Below are 18,026 nucleotides of genomic sequence, written 5' to 3' on the forward strand. Positions count from 1 at the left end.
GCTCATCTCACGACATTCGAGCAGCGACGTCTTCGAGGTGACCTAATTATGTCCATCCGTATTTTAAAACATAATTTTGGGAAACTAAACACCATATTCACTCTAAATCAAAACTAAAGATTAAGAGGCCATCTTTATAAATTAAAGACGGAACAAACAACTGCAAGGTCCAGGGTGAACTTCTTGTCAAATAGAATATTTAATATTTGAAAAACTTTGGATCAAGACACAATATCGGCAACTAGCGTTAACATCTTCAAAAATAAACTTGATGGCGCTTTATTTTATTTATAGGATTGTTATTTTAGATTCGCATTATTTATTTATTGTTTCACAATTATTGTATGATGTACTTAATTTTGTAACTTTATAATTATTGGTATTAGTTCTAAAAGGATATTTTTCTTTGTCTTTTGAGCATAATAGGAGCTCGCTCTTCTGTCCTCATTTGTTATGTAATAATAATAATAATATTTTTTGTTTTTTCGTTCTACTTAGTTGTTTGTCAAAAATATTCATGTAGTATACAATTAGAGTTAACTTTACAGTTTATACCACAAAACGTACTAGACTAGGATGGTGGTAGAGCAAAATAGAACAACAAAACTGTTAATTAGTTTTTACTTTGTCGCCGTTCGGGGTCATTAATTTCGTCCCGGAGTTATCTCACTGTTTATAAGTTGTAATTTGCGCAAACGAAAGGCAATTAACACGAATAATCACCAGTTATTAATGCTCGATTTGGATTAAATGCAAATTTTTCCTAAAAGTATCTAGTAGTGGAAACTTTATTAGCAAAGTAATGAAGATATAACGAGAAGTTTAATTACTAATCTAAAAATAATCAGTGGAGCCAAACTAAATAATTGAAAGAGACGGATTGATTTTCGATTATAATTAAATTTCGATTTTGTTTTTTAGTTTTATAAAGGCGAATAACAAGATATAATAGGCCAGGACCGATCATTTTTAAGGAAAAAAAATAGTCACAGAAGGGAACCCATTGGAAAAGGAAGAAAATATAATAAAAATTAATGGAAAAATAATTTATGGGTAATCTGAGAAAGTGGTTGAGTTTTTGAGGGTAAAAATGGATTTATTACAACCAAAATTTATTTTAATTAATTATTATTAATTATTAATTTTATTTTTTTAAAAATTCCTTTATATAAGGTATAATATTAAAAACCCTATCGGGCTATATCACAGAACGTTTTCGGAATATCTATACCATCATCAGTGCTATCTGAATTTACATGTTTGTAGCCACTAAATATGTAGGCTAGTCCTTAGAAGAAGTGTCTGTGAGGACTTGTTGAGAGCAACAATTTATTACGATTTTCTGCAAAACTATAAATGCAGGGGGAAACGGTAAAAGGCCAAGTTGTAAAAAAAACTTGTGTATTTACAGTTTTCTCACATACCCTTAAAATTTATGCGAAAAATTCCGATAACCCAGTTTTGAGTTGTTTTTCTGTCCCAAACACACTGTAATTTTTTTTATTTAAAATATTATTTGAGTTTTTGAATTCACTGGAATTGGCTGGAATCATACCTAACAATTTACAATTAAAAGTAGGATCAGTTGTCATTCTGCTGCGTAACATTTATCATCCTCGAGTGTGCATTGGAACGAGACTTGAAAAGACTAATGAATAATGTCATATGGGTAATGAAGGAAAATTACAAAGGACATGATGTCTTCATCCTGCGATCCTGCATTTTCCATCTGTCCTACGATATAATTGAGATATATTGGATATTCAAGACACGAACGAGAAAGTGAATAATGCCTCCTAACTTTGTCAATTTTCCCTTTTGGCTTTTTACTCATTTTTTTGTAAATATGAATTATTTAGTGAACAGTGCTCACCTCAGGATATTTTAAAGTTGACAACTGATGAAAATTTTAAGTACCTGAAACAAAGTAGATATTTTAATATTATGTAAACTACAGTTATATATTATAATTAATGAAAAATTGCGAAAAAATCTGCTAAGAAGTTGTTATCTTAGTACTTAGGTGCTAGTAAACAACATAATATCTACAAACTGTCAAAACTGGGATAATAATTCATAGATATATGATGATTTAAAATGTACGTATGATGAAGAAAGTCATCTTTCCAATGAACTAAACCTATAAGTAGATGGAAAGTATACTTAATGACATTAGAAGTGTTACACCTAGAAGGAATAAATTCTTGAACTTAATTTTTTGGCAACAGAATGACAACATTTAAAACATGCTATGATAACAATATCAATGTTTTATCTTTTCTACTTTTTGTAAAAATAAAGTTTTACCTTTAAATTTTTTTGTGAAGATACCGATTTGTAAAAACCGGTTTGTATAGAAATTTTTAGTTATTATTCCTCAGTCTAATTGTATTCAGTGTAAGAAAATGCCTCGAGTTCGAAGACATCAAAATTACCACCATGTAAGCGATTTTGACAGGGGCAGAATTATTGTGCATAGAGATATGGGTTTGTCGTATCGCGAAATAGGCCGTCGCGTTAATTGTACGGCAATGACGGTTATGCGTGTCTGTCGTGTGTGGACAAACGAAGGTAGAGGAACACGAAGAAGATCTACTGGTCAACCGAGCAGTACCACAGAGCGTCAAGATGGCGCTTTAGATTACTTGCTCTGCGAGACCGTTTTGCTACTTCGCGTCAAATTGCTGACCAATGTTTTGGAGTAGTAGGTAGATCTGTTAGTATGCGTACACTATATCGTCGCATTCAAGCCTTTGGACTGGTTTCATTCCGCCCACGACTAGTGCTTCCTTTGACTGCGGATAACTGTCATCAACGTTTGAATTGGTGCAGAGAACGGCAGCATTGGGTGGTAGAATGGCGTAATCTAGCATTCAGCGATGAATCAAGATTCTGTTTAGGGACGCATGATGGTCGTAAGATGGTAAGACGCCGCCGTGGAGAGCGACGAGATATCGGGTTTGCTGTTAAGAGACTTGTACACAGGACAGTTAAAGTAATGGTTTGGGGGGCTATTGCCTATGGTAGCCGATCACCACTTTTGTTTATTCGAGGCAATATGACAGCTGCGCGTTATGTTGATGACATCTTACAAACCACTTTACTGCCTTACCTCGACGGCCGTCGAGACGTCCTTTTTCAGCAAGACAACGCGCGTCCCCATATTGCTCGTCAAACTATGGACTTTCTTCAAGAAGCTGGCGTTAATGTTTTGCCGTGGCCACCCCGTGCTCTGGATTTAAATCCTATCGAACATGTATGGGATATGATTAGAAGGAGACTGTCCACTTTGCACCATCCTCCACAAACTTTGGCACAGTTAATACATGAAGTTCAAGTTGCTTGGAACGAGGTGCCACAAGCAGACTACGATCATCTCATTTTGTCAATTCCTAGACGTATACATGAGTGTATTCAGCTACGGGGTCGCCAAACACATTATTAACTTTTTTTTGATTACTTGTTAATAAAAATTCTTGACAACGTTATCGTTTCATTCTTGATGTAAATCTACCATGTTGCCAAAAATTTAAGTTCAAGAAATTATTCCTTCTGGGTGTAACACTTCTAATGTCACTGAGTATATTAAGCATTATTAAGAAATAGAGCTAGTAGCTTAAAAGGTCTTTAAATTTCTGGTCGACCAGAAACAGCAATTACTGATACTAATGCAACGTTTTATTAAACGTTCAGGGATAAGTCTACAAGTGAAGTGGCAAGAAATCATCGTACTTGGAGAAAGTCTGTACAATCCGTTTTGCATGAAAATAACTTTCTCAAAATATAAACTTACCAAGGATTATCTGATTGACGATTAGAGTTTTTTGAAATTGTACCAGAAAAAACATATCTATTAAAACGGTTTTTGTCACATAGTAGGTGTTTCTGTTCCAAATCAACATTCCTTTTTATTTTGGTAGTCTTATTCTGGTTGTGATTACAATTTATACTTCATAAGCTCTTGGGGTATGCCAAATTATATTGCAAACGTTGTTGTAGTCAAGTTGTTTTTTGTTGGGCTGTGAACGCAATGTCGTTTAAAACGAAATTGGTTTATGAGAAGCAAACTTAGAAAGTCTTTTGATAAACATAGTCCAGTAAATTGGGCGGAAAATAGGACTTTACTTCCCAATTCTGTTGGACTGTATGGATTTTGCTGAAAATTTAAGCTTGTCTTATCTTCTTTTGCAAAAGTTATATATGGGCAAAGTGTGCTTTTTGATTTTAAGGAATTAAATTTACCTCTAATTGACAAAAATATGAAACACATATTTAGACGTTTTATGCATGATTGAAAAAGTAAAACAAACATATTTGATGATAATTTCTTGGATTCAAACAAAAGTAAACCTACCGGAGAAATTCATTTACCCTACCAATATGGGTAACTATGAGTCCTCGACCTTTACCAGTTGGTACGTTTAGACCAATTGAATATCCTTGTAAGAATGCTTCTTGAGCTGTTTTTATGTTTTTATCTTTCTAAACTCTTCCTACAAAGCGCCCTTGTTTCTGTCCTATTTTTATTTTTTATTTTTTGTAGGTAACCCTTGCATCAAACATATAATTTCTTCAGATTAGATGAGCATTGATTGCCTATCAATTTTTTTTTTAATTTATGTAAAACTTTTCCTAGTTTGGTTCTACTTTTCGTAGGTTTGTATTAAGGTGAATCAAGATGTTTCAAGTTTCTATTAAGCATGGTATCAGACAGGGATGCGTTATGTCACCGATGTTGTTTAATGCCTATACTGAACCAGTTTTTAGGTGAAACTAGATGAAATTATCAATAACATCAGATACGCAGGTAACACCGCCATAATGGCAGATAATTTAGAATACCTTTAAAATACAATGAAAAAGCTTAACATATAAATGCAGAGAAAACAAAATGGATGGTGATCGGAACAATTTATATCTTAAATACTAGAAATCAGAAGAACTAGAAGACTCAGTACTAAAATTGAATAACAAAATCCTGAAAAGGGTGGAACACTTTAGATATCTGGGTAGTTGGATTGACTGCAGGGTTCAAAGTGACGAGGAAATTTCGACCAGAATAAAACTAGCACGAAAAGGCTTTATTAACTGGCGTTTTGTATTGTACAGTAGAAGTCTGTCATTGATCACACGTCTAAGAGTATGGAAGTGGCCGTTCCACATTCTGCTCCTCTTCTGACTCGCACATCTTTGATCTTTATTGTGTAATCTTGGAAGATTATATGAGAAGATACTGCGGGAAAAGATAGAGCAAGCGATAAAAGGCAAAATCGGGGAGTATCAGGCAGGCTTCACGGCAGGAAGATCATGCATAGACCACATATACACACTGGAACAACAAAAGCAAAAAATAGAGATATACATTTGGCATTTGTGGACCTGCGAAAGGCTTATGACTCTGTACCAAGGTCAAAACTATGGGAGGCAATATACAAACTAGAAATACAGACGGAACTCATAGAAGCTACAAAAGCTCTGTATAAAGAAAATAAAGTGTCCATTAAAATGGGAACAAGAATCATAGGAGACTTCACCACAACAAAAGGCTCCTGCAGGGTTGTTCCACATCTCAACCCTATTCGAAATATACTTAGAGAAAGCCTTGACTACATGGAAAAGAAAATGCGAAGGCATGGGAGTACCGGTACGGAACGAATACCTATATACGTTAAGCTTTGCAGACGATCAAGTAGTGATTGCACAAGACCAAGACGACCTCAGCTACATGATAAAGAAAAACAGCAGTAAGATAGAAGACAGATGGAATGTAGAAGTAATGACGAAATAAAGTAAAGAACATCAATAGAAACAGACATACTAACATTCATAGAACAAAAAAGACTAAAGTGGTATGGACATGTAAGAAGAACTAGTGACAGCAGATGGATTAAGAGAATAACCGAATGGAGCCCCAGAGGAAGGAGGAAAAGAGGACGACCCCAAAAATCCTGGAGGAACGAAGTAGACAACGCTATGAGTAAGAGAGGCCTAAACGACGGAGAATGGGACAACAGAGAGAGATGGAAACGGTTGAGCGAGAGAAGGCAGTGAATACTGTAGAATCCCTGAATATATATATTATTTCTATGTGGTAACTGTAATTATACCAAAATATATCTTTTAGAAAAACTTACAAATATACTATAACATTACGTGTAAAAAAAATATTGTTTAAATTTCAGAGTTCAAAAAGGTTTAGATCTTGAAAAAAAGGTTTTTAATAATTTCCTTCCTCTTAAAAACTGTAAACTTGGAAAATAAACCTCTCTTAAAACTTTCCAGATATATTTCTTAAGTTTGACTCACGTAGTGAAGTTTTTGTCCTCGCCAAGTTAATAATGGCGCTCCAAACAAAACTCTCAAATATTTGTCTTACGGAGAACGTGTAATCCTTTCTAATTAACAGGCGGCAGGGAAAATCACTTTAAATTCCTCAACAATTAGCCAACGTTTACATCGAGATTACTTTTATTTATTTTCCACGTAAAAATGCTATCGATAGGTTGTCTGTCAGTGTTGGAGATATTTTACACCTTGTTTATTTTATTTAAAACTATTAAACTGAACGAAAAGTGATATATTATTGCTAAAATGTAATAAATACAGCAAAATACTCCAATTGAGCTTTAATTATTAAATATTTGTTGCATGCTTGAATTCTTATTTGGGGCATATATTGTAAGAAAATATTGACAGCTAGAAAAGTGTGGCAAGAATAAAAATCAATGGTTTGCCAAGTTGCGCCAATGATTAAGATCAATGTCACGTAAATTTTTTTGACAACAAACAAATTGAATTGCAAAAATGTCCCACTAGCAATTCCCAAAGAACGGATAGGGTATCCCAAAAAGGAAAAAGCTCAAGAAAGCGCGGTATTACTCCCTTAAATTTCCTTTCAGACATTTTAAAATGTAGCTGTAGAAAACCTTTTAATTAAATTGTATAAGTATGTATCTTTTCAGTCGAATCCGCGATTCGAATTCTAGAATTCTACAAAATCCCTTTACCCACTTGTCTCTCTGACATAGACTACGTCACCAGCGCAAAATTTATGAATGACTTTGTTAATTGGAAAAGGACTTAGCAAGCAGATAAATATTTGGTGGAAAGGCCTGATTAAATTAGGGATGAGTCGGGTGGATGTCGTGAGCTGAGAATAAACGAAGAAATATTGTGATACATTTACCGATGAAACGTGAAAAACAAAAGGAATACCTTTGCGCCCACGCAAGGGTACAGGAGCGGACTAGCGATATTTAAGTAGCTTTGAACATTTACTTTTATTAAACATATTCACAATATTTTTTTTTATCATTTCATTAAACTTATTACTCTTTAAATAGGAATGAGCCACAATTAAAGGTTAAAGTCATTAAAATACAAACATCACTAATGTAGCATTAATTGTGTCTTATTCTCATTTAAATAGTAATTACTTTAAAATGCCACAAGAAAATAGCTTCAGAACAATATCATTAAACTTAATTTAATGTAAATTATTTATTGCATTAGGTAGGAACTTAAATATGTACGTTCACCCAGAAGACACACTTAGTTTTTATAAACAAAAGAAAAAACAAGTTTCTTATCCTCGTTTTTCTTGTATTTAATAAAAAAGCAAAACACGAACATGGGTTAAATAAAAGAATGCTGGCTAAAGTACCTCCTTAAGCCCCTGCACATCCTAGAACTAGACGCTTCTTTGCAGAAGAACACATGAATTTGACCATGGCACAATGGAGCAACGTGATGTTTACAAATAACTTAAAAAATCGTTACAACAGAAACCCCAACTGCTATTAAATCCAGTAATTCTACTACTTTTTTAACTAGTTTACTATCAAAGACCTTCTTCAAATCACAAAGCCTACCAGGATCACATAATAATAATAGCAACACAAAAGTACGCACAGCTATGAAAAGAGACACATTTCAAAATATCGTGAAATAATAGAGTCAAAAAAACATCACATAAAAAAGAGAATACCCCAATTATCACTATAAACTGATACTGTTAGTTTTAAATGGAACTTTTCAGTTACAGGCACAAGATACAGTTAGCTCAGTAAATATTGGATCAACCTTTTGTTTCGCCCAAGAAGCAAGAGACCAAAACAAAGCGACGAAGAACCTGTAGTGTAAACATGAAGATCTTATTAGCTTAGTTAAAACGTATATAGAAGATGTTAACGACTTATTAAAATATTGTTAAAAATACTATACAGATAAAAAAGAAGTAACTGAATATGCACAAAAATTAATGAAACATCTAGATCTAAATCCAGCTGAATTATTATTACCACTAGAAGAAGACCCAAACACCTCTTGATCTTCGGAAATCTCACCATATATCCGGTGTTTACAAGAGATAAACACCCAATAGCTGACAATATATCACAAGTTTTTGGGCCTATTTTTTCAAAATTAAAAATAGGCCCAAAAACTTGTGATATCTAACTTAAAATCTAACTGTATAAACGACATCAATATCCTTATAAAATTATAAATTATTTTTATGTTTCATAGATCTTCATATTAAAAAACTTAAATTTTTTAATTACCATTAACCCAACTGAAATAAAATTGTATAGTCCAATCGTCAGAGAGTTGACCGTTAAAAATTATTTAAACAATGATTTACTTTGTAATTTTATATTGAAGTCATTGTATTTCCCTCCCGTTAATAACCCTCAGTGGTTGATGTGGTTAATAAAAAAAAGATAAAATACTTTTATCTAGCGATAACTTTAATAGTGTTACCAAAGAAAACAAATCCTAAACAATACCCTGATTACCGCAGGACTGAAAGCATTTTTAAAATTGATTTATCAGTTCACATAGAAATGCAGATTGTACAGAGCTGATATTTGGAACACTTTGGGGACAACAGGCGCCGTGTAAAGCCGTATTAGAAGTTAATAGGGAGAATAGGCAATAACTAAATACAAACAAAACAAAATTTATGCGTAACCATTTGTTTATAGCAGTAGTTTCGAAAGTACGGAGAGGTTTAATGATTTGCGAACTTTGAAACGAAGACAGGACTTAAAGAAACATATCGGTTGTATATTTTGTCTACATTATTTATGTAAAACCCGACCAATAAAAATAAAACGTGGGATAAAACAAGGAGATACATCTCCTTATCCATCAAGGTGACAACATTGTCACCGTACGAGAAATTATTCATAATGGCATTATGACCGATACTTTCTCGTTTATTCCAATATTCAGTATGCTGTCTTGGAGAATATTTAGATTTATGGAATCATAAGCGCCTTTTCTTTCGCGCAGCAGTTTCCAAAACTACAATTGCCATTTGGATCGCCAACTTTCGAAAGGAGACGGCGCAATGAGAAGAAGAAGAAGCGCCTTTTAAATCAATAAAGAGACATAAAAAGTACTCATTCTTTGACAAACAAGACTGGATGTTCATTCAAAAAAATCAAAGTTTGTATAGCACTTAATCTTAAGTAGTTAAATTGTTTTTAATTATTATCCTTAATTTTCTACGTTACACGCCTTCAAGGCACGTTCGCTTTTTATTGGTTTACCGTTTTATCAAATAATATTTCTGGTTTACTCACACACCCACAAAAAACAATACATTAAGCAGCTATTCGTTAGTGGTATGACTAGTAAAACTTAGTCGTACCCAAAATAATTGATTCGCCAATAAAAATGTAGTTGAAGAAATTACAACTAGTTTTACTGATAAGACGAGTGAAAAACATGTTCCAAATTTATTTGACTAATAGCAAATTTTGGGTGTTATCGATTTATAGTTATTGGGTGTGATTTGGACGAATCACATTGGCAGGTTATGAAATAATTTTCTTTTAAATAAGAAATTGGAAATTTTTGTCAATTTAGTGGTTGAATGTCATATTAAAATATATAACAATAATATCTTTATCTTTATCTATCTTTAAAGTAGTTGTTTTATAAACGTTAAGTAATGCAAATATTATATTATATTTGATAGCAATTAAACTGTTTATTTACAAACTCTTCGTTACATTCTTCTTGTTATTTTTCCTCTTTATAAACAATTCTGCTTGTTCATTAGAGAAATAATACCTCTATTATTGGTAGGTTGCTCTATTATTTATCTTTGCTCTTTGTTCGATATTTCTTCTGCCGATTGGTGATTTATGTCTTGCTATTTTGAAGACAGGAGTGTCCCTTATTCTGCTTTTGTGCTTATTCTATTCTTCTTTTCTCTTTAGTGTCCATTCGTTTATATACAGTGCTTACATTTTCTTATAATGTTTTGACTTCTCTTTCGGTCTCTCAGTGTATTTCCTGTAATTATTTTCACTACTCTAATCTCTGTCGTTTCCAGTAGCTTTTTTGTTGTGGCTGTGTCAGGTCTTGTTTCTGAGGCATATGTCATTATTGGACTTTCACTGGCTTTATAAATTCTTGACTTCATCTTAGTGTTAATGTGTCTGTTTCACCATATAATGTTATTAAGGCATCATGTCAGTCTACTTCGTTCCATTCTTAGTATTAAATAAATTGGTTAATAATGATAGCTTGTGATTGTTGTTGGCATTTCCCGATTCACCTTGATTATCTAACCAGATCTTTTAGCCACTGTCTCTTTAGTTTTTTACTTCTTACTGGAGCATTTATAACGACTTTGATTGTGTCTTAGAGACGATGAAAAATAAATTTAATAAAACAGAGGATTATAAAGATCTCAAGAGAGTCATGGGGATCTAAAAATTGCATTCCACAACATATCTCCTGATCCAAGCAAAAATCTTTGGTGAATTGGTCTCTTGTACTCATAAAGAGTAAACCTAAATAAAAGAAAAGATAACCAATGCGTATTACCGGTCATAACCTATGAGGCGGAAACTATGACTATCAAAGACTACGGCTTCGAAATTGAGAGGGGTACAGAGACGAATGGAACAATCTATGCTGAAAGTGACGTTGCGGGACCGAATAAGAAACGAGGATCTGCGAAGAAGGACGAGTATTGCCGATGTTGTGGTACGAATAGCTTAACTAAAATAAAACTGGGCAGGCCATGTAGCGAGAATGCACGACTCACGGTAGACGAGCAAAATTATATATTGGAGGCCAAGAGCAGAAAAACGTAATAGAAGAAGACCATCTACACGTTGAGCTGACGGCATCAAGCGTGTCACCAAAAATTGTTGTGAAAAGTGATAAATAAATGCTGATAAAGTGATGAAAAAGTGATAAATGAATGCTAGAGGATGATGATTATATATACTTATTTTGTTTTTGACGTGACAACGTCTTAAATTAGGTTGTGGCTCGGAGTCACTCATGAAAAAGTGTAACGCCCGCTCACGTCTGTTACGATGAGTCACCGAACGAGAGAGAGGCCCGCCGGACCGGCGAATGCTTTGCGTCTCTCTCCCACTCAAACATGATCGGTCCGCTGGTGCGATGCTATTTCTCCTATCATCGTCCTATCCTCAACAAAATCACTCAAATAGAAATTAGTTAAGTTTAAGTTTACATGTACAATGTTTTAGTAAACAAAATATATTTCTATAGTTAAAATTTGTGCAATTCTTATTTTCATTCAATTCCTTGTTCCTATTGTGCAATTTAATAATATTCATATCAATAAATATTCTACCGAGAAAAAGACGTTGTCACGTAAAATCTTCGCCCGTAAAACCGACTTTACAGGCAACCGATTTTTTTCCTTAAATTTATACAAATAACCTACTTTATCTTCATACACCTGCACCTTTATCTTTGTACAGGTGCCAATACCTTAGATCACCCCTCCACCTCTTTTAGAGACGATCCGCTTCGACGTCCTATTGGTAATTTATTTCAAACAATTCCCTGCAATGTTTCAAATTTATTGTTGTGGTCTTTCATGCTATAATATTAATCAATAACACAGAGAGTGACCGTGAAATACCGTAAAGGAAAGATTAAATACACTGGGGTGCAAAATTAACCGGACACTCAGATCTTTCCTAAAAACTGGCAGTTAAAAAAGTTTAAGATGTTCCCAAATGAATACTTTATAATAAACAAAATTTAAAAGTTAAATTTATTACAACTCAAGAGTGTTACACAGAAAAAACAATAAACAATTCAAAAAATTTGAAAATCTGCAGAGAAAAAAAAATTATTATTATTTTTTTTAATATAAATATTTTTTATGGAAAACGATATTTAATAGAGTGTATTTCCTCCACGAGCCCTAATTACGGCTCTTATTCGATCAGACATAATTCGGATTAAGGCAGCAAAGTCTGCTCCCATTCGTCACGAACTGCTCGCTCCAAATCATTCATGGTTTCAAACTCACCATATTAGAATATCCCATGCATACTCTATTGCTTTTTAGTCTGGACTCCTGGAGGCCCAACTTTATCCAAGTAATCCCGTGTTATTCTTGCAATGTACAGACGAGCATTATCTTACATCAGACGAAAGTTTTCTCCAACAAATGGGGCAAATGGCACTACATTTGCCTTTGCATTCTTTTAAAAATTGCTGAACAGACAGTTGACCGTTTAAATTGTCCCTTGAATTGCAACAAGTTTTGTATGAGCCTCTAGGTAAATGCCTGCTCACACCATTATACCACCTACACTAAACTGAACTCTCGGAGTAAAACAACATTGCTGTTAACGTTCACTAGCTCTTCTTAATATCCTAACCCGTCCATCTGATGAGAATGAGTATCTGCTAAATCTTGATTTCTCCGTGGAAATCACAGCACTCCAATCGTCAATACCCCAATTAAGATATTCGCGAGCCAAGTGTAAACGTTGCCTCCGATATTCTGCTGTTAATAGAGGTTCCGTGACAGGTATTCTGGACCTTAATCCATATTTATTTATGCGTCTTCGAACGGCATAAACAGATACTGTGTTTCTATGGACCTCATTTAGCGAGCGATCAAGCGATCTTCAACTTGACTTTTGGTTCTTCGTGTACCTTGACCTGGCCTCCTGGTTTATTGTCCTGTTTCCCGAAATCTTTGTATTGCATCAAAAACTCTATGTACTTCGAGAGATTCCTAAAACATTTCCGATGTAACGAAGGCTCCACAAATCATCCCCCACAAAAAAAATTAAGCTAATGTAACAATAAAACACTGAAAACTTTGTTTTCAAAACTTCCACAAAATTTATTTTAAATTTTTATCACTACAGCTGTTTCGGCTGATTGCCTTTCTCAAGTGATCTGTTTTTGGCATGGGTTTACACTTTATAGTCTCTAATGAAATAGGTTGAGGAGGGGAGAACTGTTTGTCTCAAGCTGGTCATTCAGAATTATATCTGTGTTTTTTAATTTGTTGATTTCCATAGATTCTAACAAAGATAGCTTAAGGCCTTTATTTTAAATGTGTAGAATTTTAAATTCGTCATTAAAAGAATGATTATGATCTAGAAGGTGAAGTACGTATGTAGAATCTGTTTTTCTATTATTAAAAGCCCTTTTATGTTCAACTATTCGTTTATTAAAATTTCTACCTGATTGACCAATGTAAGTTTTTGGGCAGTCGCCACATTTAAGTTTGTACACACCACTGTGTAAGTGTTTTTTATGTTGGCTCTTGTTGTTTTTAATATATTTGCCTAGGTTGTTATTTGTTCTGAAAGCTGGTGTTATTCCTTTCTTTTTTATGTGTTTGGCTATTTTTGTTGATATTTTGCCTGTATATGTAATCGAACAGAACGTACTGGGTTTTTTCTCTGGTGGTGGAAATACTAAATTCAGGGCTTTCTTGTGTAGTTCTTGATTTAACATTTTATTAATTGTTTGTTCGTTGTATCCATTGTTTACTGCTATTTGCTTAATGATATTTAATTCTGTCTCAAAATTGTATTTTGACATAGGAATTGCTGTTAATCTATGTAACATACTATGATAGGCTGCCAGTTTATGTTGTGTGTGATGGGATGATGAAATGTGAATAGTCGTGTCAGTATGGGTAGGTTTATGAAATATGGAGAAGTCATGTTTGTTTTTAAGTCTGGTAATTTTTAAATCTAAAAAAATTATGGATTGATTTTGTTCTGTTTCTATTGTAAATTCAATATGACTATGAAGAGAATTATTATACGATAAAAATTGGTCGAGTTGCCTGTTAGTTCCTGTGCAACATACCAGTACGTCGTCTACGTATCTCCACCAATATAAAAACTGTTTGAATATGGGATGTTTTGAAATCTTTGTCTCTAGATGATCCATAAAAATATCTGATAGCAATGGGCTTAGAGGATTGCCCATTATAAGTCCTGCACTCTTATTTGTATATAATTCATTGTTAAATTCAAAGGAGTCCCGATTTATGCAAACTTCAAGAAGATGTAAAATTTCAGATGTAATGATTGAATTTGTACTATTTTGGTCTAAAAGGTTTTTTACTAGAATAAAAGTTTCTGTAGGAGGGATACTAGGAAAAAGATTTTTTACGTCAAATGAAATTAATCTGGAGTTGTTAGGTAACTAAAAATGTTGTATTTTATTAACTAGTTTTATTGAATTTTTTATGGTAAATTTAGGTGAAAATGTAGTGTGTTCTAAAATAATTTCTAACAGTTTTTTTGAAAGTTTATATGACGGAGCTGTATAAAAAGACACTACAGGACAACAAAAAACAAAAAAATCTGAGTGTCCGGTTAATTTTGCACCCCAGTGTATTATATTTTTACAGGATTACCAAATTTATCCACTTAGTCATTGAAGAAACACCTCTCTGACTTAAATCAAATCAATAAATCTCGTTAATATTGCTAGGTGTTACATCAAACAATACATAGATCGGCTTATTTGGATGTGTCGTTAGGCATTATTTGCTTTGCCTCGCAAAGAGTTAGTGTAACGCATTATGTGATTGGATAATGTATAAACAGAGCCGTGAAACAAACAAACTGAAAATTGCTACGCTTGGTTGTGCACGAGTAATTTTATTAGAATCCCTCTTAATGTTTTGTTTGCATATTTTGGTGTTCTCTGTATACATCGAACATTTTCACATGATTTTGAATGGTTTGTATTTACAGACGGTATATACTCAGAATTGTCTTATACAATTTCATAAATTTTCCTAAAAAATCGTGACGAACTGTATATACGTATTAAAGTTAAATTAAGAGACTTAATTTTTTTTAAATACACAAAAAAATGTTTTCAAAATACCTCCAATACTTTTATTTTTGCTGTTAAAAATTTAGCAGTTTCTTGAAATAGTCCAAGTAGTTATTTGACTATTATTACTTAATTCTTGTTTTCTATTTCGATTTTTTTTTATATTTACGTTGCATATTAATTTGTTTTGTTGTATAATACACTTCTGCAATAATTATATGATGTATTTGATTTAAAATGAATTTAGGATTTTTGTGTAATTTGGCAACAATGTCAACTTAGATCTCCATGGTAGATAATCACGTCCATCGAGATTTATGCTATACCAATTGTATAATTCTATCCCTTTTTAAGATTTTTTTTGTATTTTATTCTTACTGTAACTGACACATTTACAGAAATATTTAATACACGCTTATACAATAATTATTGCTTCCAGTTTGTACCGCCGTACACAATGCGATGATGTGGAGAAACTAGAGCATAAAGCACTACTCCTTATTGACTTCTCTTAATAACTGCTGCAAACCGGCACAGTGTTTCTAGATACAATTGTTTGAATTTGAAACATAAAGGAATTTTCGCTTCTACTTTGGAAATCAAACGAGTCAAAAGAGTAGGAATTCAAAGGAATTCGTTGCTATTGTTGCAGCACAATCCGTTGTGTCATATACAGGGTGCTATAATAGTGTTACTGGTATGATAATCGTGCTCTATTTGACCAGCTAACAACAAACTATTTCAGTAATAAATTAAATTTAAAAAATGCTTTTAACTGAGTTTTTCATTTAATTTATTGGCATCATAGTTGGAAAGACCTTTACATATAGAAGTTACAACGAGAGAAGGAGAAAAACATTACGTGGTAAGGTTACAAATGTCACATGTTTGATATTTTTTTTAAATAATTATTTTCTTCCAATTTCTGTTTATTTTATTCATTCGTTCTGTTTTGTTCTACTATTTTAATTCTAAAAATAGTTGGCGCTCAACTTACTAAGCAGTCTGTCTAACCTTTATTCATCATTTTAAACTTTCAGTTACTGTAGTCTTTTCCCTGTATATATCCCATAGACATATATAAAACGTCTATGACCTACTCACAACTCCATACAAGATATTAGTCAGTTGGCAACTCTTGACTTCCGTCTGTCAGTTTACTTCAAAATAATAGAGAAGGAACATTTTCTTATATATCTTTTTCGTCTACTTGGAATTTTACTCGAAAAGTGTCCATAAATCTTTGTCCATAACTTCATGTATATCGGTAAATCTCCATTGGGGTAAGTTGTTTTCTTTATATTTAATATTTCAATTTTAATTATAGTTTTGGGGAGCCTCGTTCAGACACCTGCAAAAGATGTGACATATTACACAATAGCCTTCAAGATCTAGCTCTTGATGATCCTGGAAAGAAAAATTTACGACTTAAAAAGAAAGTACATGAGGTTAAAGCAAGTCTTTTTTTTACAGACTTAAAAAAAAAAGACAAAACTAAGGCAACAAAATAACGACATAGAAATTTTAACGTTTGATTTTCAGCAGAATATTCCTCTGCCGAAAATTCCGGCCGGCAAAGCCTTCTACAAATGCCAACTATGGGTCTACAATTTTTGCATACATTCGGACAAAACCGGCAAGGCTCATTTTTGCATTTACGATGAAGCAACCCCTAGAAAATCACCGAATGAAGTTGATTCTTTTCTTTATCACTAAATAAAAGATATCCTTCCAAAAAATGTCAGACAACTGTACCTCTTTTCCGATAATGCTGCAGCTCAAAATAAAAATTCAACAATACTACAGTTTCTGCATCGTCTTGTAGGAATCACGTCTTTGGAGAATATTCAACATCGTTTTATACTTTATACTATATTTCGAAAAAAAGATTATATTTTCTCTCCTACACAATACTGTCAGTTTATTCAACAGACATCCAAATATTTCATACCCATTATGGTTCATCAACATATGATCTTCAACTTTAGCAGTCATTTTGAGAACCATTTTAAAAAAGTTGTAATGATTTCTCAAAAACAGAGGTTTAAGATTTCTCAATACCAGATTTTTAAATACAGTAAGGATTACATGGATACAGTTAATGTGTCTGTTACAACTGGTATTCCTATTTTTGAATCGTACTACATTTTGTGGGACAATAAAGATAATCTTTCAGTTAAAACTAACTTGATGGTGTACGAGTCATCAATACCCGTAAAAAAGGCCAAGTACAAAGACGTAATGCAGTTAGCTACCAACTACGTTCCAGCCAACGAAATGGAGTTTTACCAATTCCTTAAATGTGATGACTTTGGTAATGATAACCATGATTCCCAGATTTCAGGCCCGATAACGACGACCAAGCAGACGAATAGACTAATTTTCTGTTTGAATATAAAAGAAAAAACGTTTTTTTGTTAATGTTTAATAATAAACAGATTCTGCATTATACTTTTTTTTTTATTTTCCAATAATAACTACAATGGATACTATTTTTTTGTAATGTTGGTGCAAGAGAGGGGCTCCAAATTTTTTTGCATTTTTTCTGCAAAAAGAAGCATATATAAATAAAGAAAAAAGTTGGCAGGTATACTAATTGATTATCTTTTAACTAAACTGCTTTATCGTAATTAATACATGAGTGAATTTTTATAAAATATTTTTTCTAGTTTCCCAAAAGTTACTATAAATGGAGCTGTCCCCTTCTTGCAGCAAGGTCCTCAAATATATTGTGCATACATGATCTGCCTGCCTAGAAACCACTTTGCTCGTCTATTACCTTAGTTTCATTTGTAAATGTATTCACCAAAACTTTTTTTAATAAAAAATGAGCATCTCCCTCTACATTTTTGTGTAGTTTTACTTCAGTTTTTGTATTTCCTTTACCTTTAACTTCAGTCTTTTTCCTTTAATGT

At 33.0% G+C, this 18,026-nt stretch overlaps 1 protein-coding gene across 3 annotated transcripts in view; it reads right to left on the minus strand.

Moving 5' to 3' along the window:
• The window catches only part of cpx (synaptic transmission protein complexin), a 972,531-nt gene that overhangs the window by 807,747 nt on the left and 146,758 nt on the right, over window positions 1-18,026 (minus strand). For 2 of the 3 annotated variants that reach the window (XM_072530668.1, XM_072530673.1), the window contains exon 1: window positions 1,874-1,923. The exons of the other annotated variant lie outside the window; for it this stretch is intronic. The gene's annotated coding sequence lies outside the window, so the exon portion shown is untranslated. Of the gene's footprint in view, window positions 1-1,873; window positions 1,924-18,026 lie in introns of those variants that run through there. 3 annotated transcript variants of the gene reach the window in all.

Source organism: Diabrotica undecimpunctata, chromosome 4, assembly GCF_040954645.1.
Source record: "Diabrotica undecimpunctata isolate CICGRU chromosome 4, icDiaUnde3, whole genome shotgun sequence".
Classification (NCBI taxonomy): Eukaryota; Metazoa; Arthropoda; class Insecta; order Coleoptera; family Chrysomelidae; genus Diabrotica; species Diabrotica undecimpunctata.